General features: G+C 32.4%; 1 pseudogene; it reads left to right on the forward strand.

The window, feature by feature from the left end:
• LOC132503408 (mitochondrial fission factor-like) overlaps positions 1-12,376 on the forward strand; it is a 128,974-nt pseudogene that overhangs the window by 67,623 nt on the left and 48,975 nt on the right.

The raw sequence follows: 12,376 nt of genomic DNA on the forward strand, positions 1-12,376 counted from the left end.
ACATATCATTTAAAATTTTAAAAAGCAGTATAATGAATCTCCACATAGCCATAAAACAGCTTAAGCAACAAACGTTTCAAATATACTTTAATTCTTTTTGTACACATTCCCAATTTTATTCTCCTCTCTCATCTTCAGAATGAAATAGTATCCTTAATTAGTGGTTATAGTCCAGATTCACTTATCAGTACTTTTACTGATATATAGAGATGTATGGCATATTTTAATTCTTTATAACAATTGGTGACATATTGTATGTGCTTCCTGTCAGATTTTTTCCAAAATATGATTGTGCAATTCATCCTTGTTACTTAAACTCTAGATTATTTAAATTGCTTCATAAATTTTGAGATTACAAAAACACTGCTAAAAATTCTTAGGTATACATCCTGTGCAACATATAAATAATTTTTACCAATTCATTTGGTAGAAAAATTATACTAAATTGATTCTAGATCTAGAAATAAAACTTGAGTCTATATAAATCCTGGAAGTAAAAAATATTGTGATTTTAGATTAGGCAAGGATTCTGCAGATACAAATTCAAAAATACAATCCACAGAAGGAAAACAAGAAAAAGATAAATTAGACTCCTAATATAAAAGCATTTGCTATTTAAAAGACACTCTTCAGGGAATGAAATTACAAGCCTCATACTTGGAAAGAATACTTAAAAATGAAGTATCTGCTATGTGATTATATCTAGGATATAAAAATAACTCTCTAACTCAATAACTGGAATATAAACATCCCAGTTAGAAAGTGGGCAAAATAGTTGCATAGATAAATCAACAAATAAGATATACAGATAGCAAATAATCACATGAAGAAATTCCCAATATTATTATTATTATTTATTTATTTATTATTATTATTTTTGTGTGTGTGTGGTATGCAGGGCTCTCACTGTTGTGGCCTTTCCCATTGCGGAGCACAGGCTCCAGACGTGCAGGCTCAGCAGCCATGGCTCACGGGCCCAGCCACTCCGCAGCATGTGGGATCTTCCCAGACTGGGGCACGAACCCATGTCCCCTGCATCGGCAGGCGGACTCTCAACCACTGCACCACCAGGGAAGCCCCCAATATTATTGATTTTCAGAAAAATTTAAAATAAAACCAAAATGAAATATTACTACATACCAATTAGAATAATTAAAATAAAATTTAAAAAAATCTGACAATACCAACTGCTGGTGAAAATGCTGGAAGGGTGTAGAACAGTATTGCAACTCTGATACGGTATTGCTGGGAATGTGAAATACTTCATCCAATTTGGAAATTATTTGATAGTGCCTCATATAGTAAAACATATTTATCATGACTCAGCAATCCTATTCATGTCTCTAAGTGAAATGAAAAATTATATTCACACAGGACCTGCATGATAACATTTATAGCATATTATTCAAAATTTCTCTCTGGTGGATTGATAAATAAATTGTCTGTCATCCATAAAATGGAATACTACTCATGAATAAAATAAAATACAAACTCTTGAGACAAGCAACAACTTGGCTGAATAACAAATAATATACTATCAATGAAAAGATGCAGACTCAAAAGTTCAAATACTGCATGATTCGATTTATATGAATTTTGGAAAAGGCAAAACTATATGGAGAAAGAAGAGATCCATAAATTGCCCAGGGCTGGGATTGAGGGAAGGTTTGACTATAAATGGGCACTAGGAAAATGTGAGGAGTGATAGAACCATTCTACATTTTCATTATGGTCATTGTTATACAACTGTATACATTTATCAAAACTTTCAGAAGAGTATATAAATTATATTGTAATAGGGTATATTTAGAAGAACCACCAAAAAAAAGAGATAAAATAAACATATTTTCAGATAATAAAAAGCTGAGAAAATTTATCTCTCTGAGTATTTACTACAGGAGATGCTAAAGGAAGTTCTTAAGTTTGAAGAAAAGGCCCAAATATCCAGAAGGCCATGTATAATTATAGAAATGTATATATGTACCCAAATTAATACATCTTTAATTTTTATATTGTGAAATAGTTAAAAGCTTATTGACTAGATAAGGAAAAATACCAATATATTGTATGGTTTGTAAATTATGGAGATGTAAAATACATGAAGATAGGAGCACGAAATGGGAGGATATATGGGAACAGACTCTGATAAAGACATTAGAATTTTCGTAAAGTAGTATAATAGATTTTAAGGTAGATTATTATGTTAATGATGTATATTTAAAGCACATTTAAATCTCGTGTAACTACTGGAAACTAACACAATGAGGTATAGTTAAAAAGATTAAAACATAAGATTAAATGGAATATTAAAAAATGCTTGATTAACCCAATTTAAGATAGGGAAAAGAAACAGAAAAACAGGCAAAACAGAAAGCAAAGGGTAAAATAATAATCTACAACCAGTAATCTCAATACTCACATTAAGTGTAATTGCATTAAGTACTCCAGTTAAAAGACAGATTGTCAGGCTCCATAATAATGCATAACCTTATAATATGCTGACTAAATAAATTGCTTTAAGTGTGAAGACACTGAAAGTTTGAAAGTTAAATGATGAAAAACAATATGACATGCAGATACTGTGCATGAAAAAAACTAATATTACTCTCTGAATTTCAAAAAAAAGGAAACTTCAAGAGGAGGAATACCTAAAGATAAAGACAATTAATAATGAAAAGTATGTCTATTCATTAAGTAAACTAAAATATTCTAACTTTACACAAATCTAATTTAAAAACTTCAAAATTCAGGAAGTAAAAATTAATAGAACTAAAGAGAAAATTAGATACATCCACAAAATTAACCTATAGTGCTTAGTCTTACTAGTGAAGATAAATACAGTACACTTAGTGATATATTTTCTTACAGTCTTTATCTTTAGTGAAAACTAGTTTTATTCATGTTGCATTTTATAATAGTTATAATGAATGTATACATATAAACTTTTGTTTCCTTTTTATTATTTGAGTTACAATTATTTAAAATAGTTGATAATATTGTGTTTTATAAGAACATCAATTACCATTGCCTATGTTGGGTTGTATAGTTTTGAAATTTGTCTAATTAAACTAACATGCAGGCTTCTTTCTTTCTTTTTTTTTTTTTAGCATTTCATGGTTCCACTTAATTATCATTAAAAATTCCTAGAAGTAGAATTACTGTTTATAAGTGTACTAACCTAAAGGAGTTTTCATTAAATCAAACAATAACTTGTTCAGTCCCTCCTGAAAAATAATATTTATAAAACATTAGCCTGGATTTAAATAACATTGCTATAAACTATTTTAATACTGTTACTTTTTGTTACACACGCCTCCATACTCTACTATTTTCTATTTGTTACTATTTATACAGGCAGTATTTTTTGGATTTACTTTAATAATTACCTTTCATGTTTGTTCACCATGCTCTCTTGCATTCTAGGTTGCCTTTCTAGAATTATTTTCTTTCTAGTTTTATTTCTTAAATTTTCTGCTAATGTTCTTCCTTAGTTTTACTTTTGTTGTTATTGTTTTAATCTGTGATTTTTTAAACTTTTGTTCCTTAATTTTAGGTATGTTGAGTATACAATTCCAATTGAATGTTTTTGCTTTGCTTTTTCCCCCCAGGTTATGTCTCCTGACCTGTTATTCTTTTCTAGCTGATCTGTCTTCTCTCCCTGCCTTTGATGTCCATACAGCTATTTGTAGATTTCTTTATTACCTTCTGCTTGAGATACTTCTTTTCTGAACTATGGTTTCATACTTTTCATCAGTTTTAGATGATTATTAATTTAAATATTGTATTTTTTAATTTTTGAGGAAAAGCAAAAGCCATGCTTTTCAATACTAATGTTTTTAATCTATCCTCTTGATTGAATTATTTCTTTTATCTTCCAGAATTTGCTGTCCTTTAATATTTAGTCCCTCACTTTTGACTGGAATCTTCTCTCTTCTACTTACCATTTCTCAATGCCCTAATATATTTTTAAATTTCCTCCCCTTCACCCGTTTTTCTTGATAACTCTATAATTTCAGGGGAAAAAGTTTTTTTTTTTTTACCACCACCATACACACATATTACTTTTTAAAAGTACTCATTCACTCCACTCAAATTTTCCCCCATACTCACTAACAAAATAACCTTTTTACAAGCTCACTAGTAAACAAATCTAATGAACTTTGCTTAGTCTTTAAGTATAGAGAATGCTCTTGAGGTAGTATTTGGCAATTCTTTATGATTTTGCCTTCCAGAAACTCACTTCACCCTTGACCTTTGTTGACAGTACACTCTCTTGATTCTCTTATTTATTTAACCACTTGTGTTTTCCTTTGTTAATCCTCACTATGCTGTATGTTCTCCCATCATCAGCCTGTGGATTCTTTTGCATGCCACTCCTATTCATGTTACTAGAAACGATCCTTATGCTGATGACTACAATCCAATTTCCAGATCTGAGTTGCCAACTGTCTGTAGATATCTGTATTTTGTGTTTCACCATCGTCTTACACTTATTCTTTCAGACTGTTTGAACTTCACTTATCTTAGCAATTTGAATCCTTTAATACGGCAAATTCCTTCTCTTATATTCATCATTTCAAATAGTCAATTAATATGTATTGAGCTGTGTTTAGAACACTTATGATTTTACCTGACCAGTATCTTTCTTCATGTATCAAACTCCTTAGACATTTTTGCACATGGTGTAAATGATCGAGACTAGGTTAACAGAAACCTTCTCTGGGATTAAAAAAAAAAATCATATAGGAGGGAAAGTATTTTTTTCCTTTTATTGGATGTAAGTCTATAAAGAGTTAAGCTCAGAGCTTCTGGTACAAGCTAACGCAGAGTGAAAGGTTAGGGTGATATGACAGAGAGAGAGAATAAAGTTTAAGTCTCTGGTTCCAGTCATCCCTATGGCCACTCACTGGTCTCTCCCATTTTTTGATTTGGTGAATAAAATGCATATTATCTCTTTCCAATTAGGCAACTGTGAAGAGGGTTTTTAATGCAAATAAATAATGCTCTAAAACAAAAATTTCTAAGTAATAAAGCTTTTATTGAGAATTTAGAGAAGATTGTCTCTCTTCTCAAAAAATTTGCATATATAAATATTGTTATAAATATATAATTTGTAACCACTGACTCCCAGATTTAGCCCTCTTAAATTAGAAGCCTATATTATCCTTCATACCAGTTCTAAAATGAAATATGAAGCATTCATTTGGTGATGCCATAGAGGCTAGACCACTTTATTAACTAATGTTTATGAAGTTGCTACTTGGTATTTGTTACTATACTAGGAATAAAGCATTGATTTACATGGAGTTATAAACAAGTAAAATTTTGGCCAGCATTCCTAGGGACAGTTTGATTGTCTTTTCCAGAAATTATATTGGCATTTATATTGCTAAAACACTAAGCACTGGTTTCCAGGTGTCACTCTAAATAGAAATGAATTCCTCCTGCCAGAAAGGGTTTTACAGCCTCCTTCTTCAGTGTGTTAGTTTATGAATTTTGAGTTGACTTGCTTTCCAGAGACAATGCAGCCCATGTGGTAAGTTCAGAGGGAAAGAGAGCAGCAATATCTCAAAGTCATAGCTATCATCCTGCAGAAAATATTGGAGAAAGGAAATCTTCTCATAGAAATCAATTTATAGCTTTTTTATTCATGATAAAACTTTGTAAGAGTAGTAGATCACTATGGAAAGCCATTGGTACAGTGGCTAGTACTGGGTGATACAGATTCTTGTAAAAACACAGATGTATTATTCCACCTCCATGTAGTAAAGAGTATACTTGTACAATGTTTTGTAGTATTTCATGATATTAAAACAGTGAGGTTAAAACTGTAAAAAAAAATTAATCTTTGAGCACATGCATGTACAAAGGCTAAGACTCATAATCAATGTCCCCAGGTAGAAAGCAGATACCACAACACAGAACAGAACTAGTAGAAATAGGGAAAAAAATGGAAAGGATTCATATGTGTGTGTGTGAATTTACCTAGAGCTATGTTTTTATTTTTCTATGGAGACTGTCACATTATTTCTCAAGGGGGAAACCAGAGACTTCTATTAGAGGACAAACTCTATACTCTAAAATGTACAAATGTCATGGACAGCAAATCATTTTATTTCCTTAACAAGTCTCAAGCTTAAAAATCTCACTCTAGATATTGCCACCTCTCTGAGCCCAGCAGATCCAAATTATTAAATTGATAGTGCCTTGAATAAGAAAAATCAGGTAAATAATTTCCATTTTCTATTCTAACAGGATTTTTTATTAGTGTAATAACTAGTGTTCTGAAAGCACACACACACAAAAGGGAATATCTTGGCAACTGTTCCAGAGAAAGAGACTTTAAGTTGCTCTTACATCTGTTTTATCACGATATATTTCAGCCTAATAAAAATGCTGTATGTCAAATGTTGATGCATTTCAAAGCGTCTTACAAAAAGAAAAAAAAAGGGTAGAGCTAAATAGATGGTATATCCTGGTTCATTTTCAACACAAATGCAATAAACAACATATGTGAGCAATAATATCACCATCACTCGTATGGCAAAGTTGGAGATTTTTTAAAGGGGGCTTGACTTTTGAACAATTTTAATAGGTTTCCTTGGAGCTTTAATTAGCTAGTGATCCAAGTAGTAGCTGACAGTTAGCAGAATCTCTTTTCTTGAGTTAAAGTCAAACTAATTAAATTCTAGAAGGAAAACATTTTCTTTCTAACATCCTTAATCGGTCATCCTTGCTTAGCAAAAAAAGAGAAAAATAAAATACAAAGTCTCTTGACCTGACAATAGTATAGACAGGAAAATTTGTAGCTGTGAAACAATGATGAATCAATTTTTCAACAAAGAAATTTTAAATTTTCCAGCCAAAAAGCATATAAAATTTTGCTTAAAAAGAATCCATTTTAGGTCAAGAATGGCTCAAGGAATTCAACAGGTTTTTGTTGTTGTTGTTAAAATTCTAGAATAATATTGGTATTTTTGCTGGATATTTTCTGCACATATAAATTAAATATATGTCATATATAATATAATTATCAATATGTTCTTAAGCATTAAATTTTACTACACATGTGAACATCAAAATTTCTGCAATTCTTTTAAAATACCATATCAAAGATGATGCATCACATTCACATTAGTTATAATATTCATGGAATATAACAAAGGTTCAATAAAATTATATATAGCTGTCTCATGAGTCCAAGTAAAATTTTCTTAAACTGTGAAATTCAAATTTTCTCAACTAATTGCTTTAAAGAATCACTTGTTTATAAAAAGGAAATTCTATATTATTTAATACTTAAACAGATAAAGATCCACTATTAAAATTGAAAAATATTATTTTGCTATGAGGTATCTTTAGCAATCATTTTCTTCATATATATATATATATTTTTGTTTGTTTGTTTTGTTTTGTTTTAGAGAGAGAGAGATGCCAATGTTCTTGTGGAATTCTTCTGTTCTAGACTGCTGAGTGGGAAGCAGGATATGGGACCACACTGCTATAGCCACAGTTACACCAAGAAAACTTGCTTTTTCATAAATTAAGATTTGTAGTTCAGACAGTCTAATTGTAAACTTGAACTAGAAATTGATATCAATATAAAACTAGAGCTATGAAAGTCACATTGGGCTATTGCAAGGGAAAACAAAATTAATAACAGCAAAGTGATGTGCATAGGAATAGAAGAATTATACAGGCATATGAATCAAATAGAAATTAGAGAGTGGTGGTGAGGTGAGAGATTAAAGAGTAACATTTTAATCACTATTGTTTCCAATTCTTTAAGACTGTTACTACCTTCCCTTTCTTTTTCTCTTGTTTTTTGGGGGCTTTTATGCAGTACCCTATCTATCATCTATCTATCTATCATCTAAGTATATATATCTCAGTTTTTATATCCTTCTGATTTCTGCTCTGTTCAGAAAAAAATTTAGGGACACATATAGACAATGCTTTTATTGTTTCCATTCTAGTCAGACTATTTGGTCTCTTAAATATTTGTTTCCCCTATGGTCAATAATCTTGAGTATTTGAAAATAAATAACCACTGGGTACTACCATATACCAGGAATTGATTTTTAGAAAACTGGAAATACAATGGCAAATAAGACATTCTCTGCCTTTCTCAGTTTGGAGTTCCCCAATAGTAGTGCCTAACACAATGACTGGGATGTAGGTAGTTTATCTGCAAGATGATTTCAAAGATAGAGCAAGAAGTAGGCAAAGTGACACAGCTAATAAAGAAAAGAAAAAAATAATGATACATTATTGAAATATTTGCTTTTAATAGTTGGGGCTAAATTTTTTGAGGATCTTAAATATATAGAATCATTTCCACACTGTCTTTCCAAAAGACAGAAGCCTGGGACATTCATCCACCAGGTACTTTTGCCCATTAATTGAGGGTTAACTACAACAGTGTTATTTTCCCTCATCAGTTTTGGACTTCTCTTGGGTGAGCTTGTATCCTGTGGTTTTGGAGAAGGTGCTGAGGGAAAAATTGGAAAAGTCCACAGTATTCATTTTAGTTTGGAAGAAACTGACATTACAGGACCAGCTGCCAGTTACAGCTAAAATCATGGTAAGCTGAAAGGATGTGATAGGTACAGCAAAAATGCCTGCCACAATCTATGCTTCCATCAATAAATCTCTGCCATATGGGCTTTAAGTTTCAGGAATCTCTCAAAGACAAACTTAACTATTGTGGTTATTGGAACAAACTACAATCCCTATTATTGCAATTTGTCTCAAAGCCCTAATTGATACTCATCATCCCTTTCTTGGATTTTGTGTAATATTTTCAGTACCTCAACTGCACTAAGATGTACAGTCCAAGCTCTTAGTTACCTTGGCCATGTCAGCTCATTTTTATCATCAGGCAAAGACTAACAGAGAAATCTTGATGAATTCACTGAATTTTTAACCTACTCATCCTGGTCCCCATTGTGTTGCGGCAACACTAGCTCCACACATTCAATTAACTCTTTCAGCAGAGTTATTCCTTTCTTGGTCTGCTGGTCCGTAAGTGCCAGGTAGTAGTTAATCAGTTAGGTAATAGCTTTAGTTTCACTGAAACTTTCTGTGTCCTTACAGGCTCCCCTGAAAAATACAGTCTCTCTCAGGATCTTTAATCCAATGAGACCCATGATTTGGCAAATGAGAAGCACAAATAATAAGTTTGTTCACTGAGAGAGAGTGATGTTACAAGAAGATAATCCTGTTTCAGCCCATTTTCCCCAAACCTGTGTATTATAGTATTAGAAACACATCATATATTTGTTGTTTATTCATGTATAAACTGCATTATGAGGACTGCAGTCCAATCTCACAGAGTGAGCCATACCTAAACTGGAGCTTTACTTGGGTCTTTAATAGGCTATTTCACTATTTTATTAGAATGAGTGCTTCTGAATGAGGATGTACAAAATAATTGGATCCTGTGGTCATGCACAGTTTTGCATCTCCTTCATCATGAGATGTCTCCCTTGGTTGGTGATTTTATCATATGGTATCCCATGAATGTAAGTCAGGAATTATCTAAGCCAGTGAATTTATAATTTGCAGAGAAATTATAGGCAGAGAACTATATCTAGAGCAAGTGTCAATTCCAATAAAGATGAATCACTGAATCCTCCAGGATTGAAGGAGACAGATGTAATTAACTTTCCACTAAATCGCAGGCTGTTTTTTTGACAAGATAGTATCATATGAAGGAATTGGCATCATTCATTGCTACTGGCTAGATGAACACTCAACAGCAGCAGTAGTTAAATCAGTCTCGGTGTCAGAGAAGTCATTCTGCTGAACACTTACATGGCCTCTATCCTTGTTACCATGCTACTCCATTTGGAGCCCTTTGCAAAACATCAGCATATCTAAGAATAGAGGTTAACTGAAGGTCACTGAGAAATAAATCTCATCTACCTGTTTGTTGAGTGTTTCTTCTCCAGTGGATGCTCTCTGGTGGGATTTGATAGTGAGACAAAAAGATCCACAGAATTTTTACTCACTTCTACAGGTCAATTCACTTGTTTTTTGCCCAGAACTCTGTGTATGATCTGCTAGTTATGTGTCTTTTAGGTGCCTGATCCATCAGCCAAACCATTTACTATTGCCCTTGAATTTGTCTATTTTCTTATCTCAGGCTAGTTCCTCCTCCATACAAAGTGGAAGCGCCACATACACTGCTTGTATGTATCTCTGTTCATTTGAATGATTTCCACTCCTCACTGTCCATTAGGAACACCACTGAGTGAGGCTCTAGTGTGACAATATTTCATTTTTGGCAAATACTTACATTTCGAGCAAATATATATCACTAAACCAGGACTGGTTTTTTGTTTTGTTTTGTTTTTTGTTTTTCCCTTTCTGCCTACTGGTCACATGAAAACTTCCACTGAGCAAAAAGCATTGAGTTGAAGGACAGGCATTGGCACAACTGAGGTAAAATGGGTGTCTGGGTCCACCTCTTTGTGTAGTTTACTTGTGCTATTTGGAATTGATTGGTACCAATGTCAAATATATTCTTACCATTGTAGAGTGATATTTTTGTATCCATTATACCTTATGATATATTGATCCTGCAAATATCCAACTTAAGAAAGCCAATTGACTTCACAGTCAGTGTCCTCTAGCCAGATGCTTAGTTTTTAATGGGTCCCAGAGGTATACAAGGAACTGCTATTTAAACAGTACTGCTTTGGATCAGGAGATGTGTTCTGTTTCGAAAACCCTGGGAGTCATATTTATGACTTCTATCAAGGCTTGCTGAGGACTTTACAAAAACTTCTAGCTATTATGGATTCCTCCAGTAACATTGGATCTTCTAAGTCATATAACCTGAGCAGGAGCAGCAGGGAAGCTTGCATCACAGTCTAGAACAGCTGTAAAACCATTTTATTCTGGGGTCCCCTCAATCTTGCAGCCTTCTAAGTCACCCAATAAAGGAGTTGGAGGAGTATTTTCCATGATTAATTGTAGATATTTTAATCTGACTAAAAACCAGTGTACTAATCCTCTCTTCCACTAAGCCATAATTTTATTTAATTATTTTTTCCTTTTTAGATCTGTTTGGTGACCTAATAAGTGGAGGAATTCCAATATTCAGCTGATGATAAATAAGAAAACATTTATTCTTCTACTTTATCTTAAAGTTTAATTTATACTGGCAGCCCCAAGGAAATCTTTCTTCCTAACAGTTTAGCTTAAAGTGTATGTTGGATATAGGAATATGTTAAGGATGAATTGTCTCATATTCAGCTGCCTGCTTTATAATGAGATTTATAATCATATGCTATAATTTCTGGTCCCTTCACTCAACTAACTCATCCTTGAATTCTCTCATTCTTAAAGAATTTTCTTTTCACAAATTAACTTCCGCCCCAAATTAATATTCTTAGTATTCACCACTACTACCAACACCTCTAATTATGCATGTGAATATTTATTTATTTATTTATTTATTTATTATCTCACTTTCTGGAATAAAAAAGTAATGAGGCCCAAAATAACACATTCTACAACTTTTACTTCCCCACTGTATTTAATGTAATTCCTGCTCAAATTAATAAACGGTGAGTCAAATAGCCACAAATAAAGATTAGAATAATTTCATCAATGCTTTGTCTCATAGTATTATTTCATGTTTATTCTAAACTATATGCATACACATTATTTTCCCTTTTTAATAGGTCTCTTTTACTTTATATTTATCCTCTTTTTTTTTTTTTTGGTGCTTTTTTAGCCTAGCTTACTTTTATCCACTGCCCCCACTGACTTTAATTCATTTTGCTCTTCCATGTTCAATGACATCTCAATAGATGGGCCTTACATGTTTAAAGAAATTCTCCCAAAATGAATGATGAGATTCATTTAGGTTACATAGCATTTCTAGTACCAGTTTTTTTCAAGCAATTACAGTTCCCCACATTTTCCCTTTAGGTCAGGTTATTGCACAAACTTTCTAATCTAGATTTTAAAACTATGCATGTTATTTTTCCCCTACATTCTCTACTCTATGAACTCTTTGTAATACAATGATTTTTTTATATGAAAAATTCTTCACATCATTATGTTTTCCCTCATGCAGTGAGGAAACATGACTTATTTTCTAGTATGTGCTTTCAATGCACATGTTAATTTTTACTAATTTCCAATTACTATTTTTCTCAGTTGCTCTGCCTCCTACTTCATCAATAACATTGTTGTGGTCATTATTTTGACAATTGTTGAGCAGCAGTCTAGCATAGTGTAGTAGTTTTACACTACACTACAAGATATTTTATTGTGGTACAAGAAGAAAGTGTTAGAATATCTCATGATTATTATTTTTTTTTTTTTCTTTTTTTTTTTTTGCGGTATGCGGGCCTCTCAC

Source organism: Mesoplodon densirostris, chromosome 2 (genome assembly GCF_025265405.1).
Source record: "Mesoplodon densirostris isolate mMesDen1 chromosome 2, mMesDen1 primary haplotype, whole genome shotgun sequence".
Lineage (NCBI taxonomy): Eukaryota > Metazoa > Chordata > Mammalia > Artiodactyla > Ziphiidae > Mesoplodon > Mesoplodon densirostris.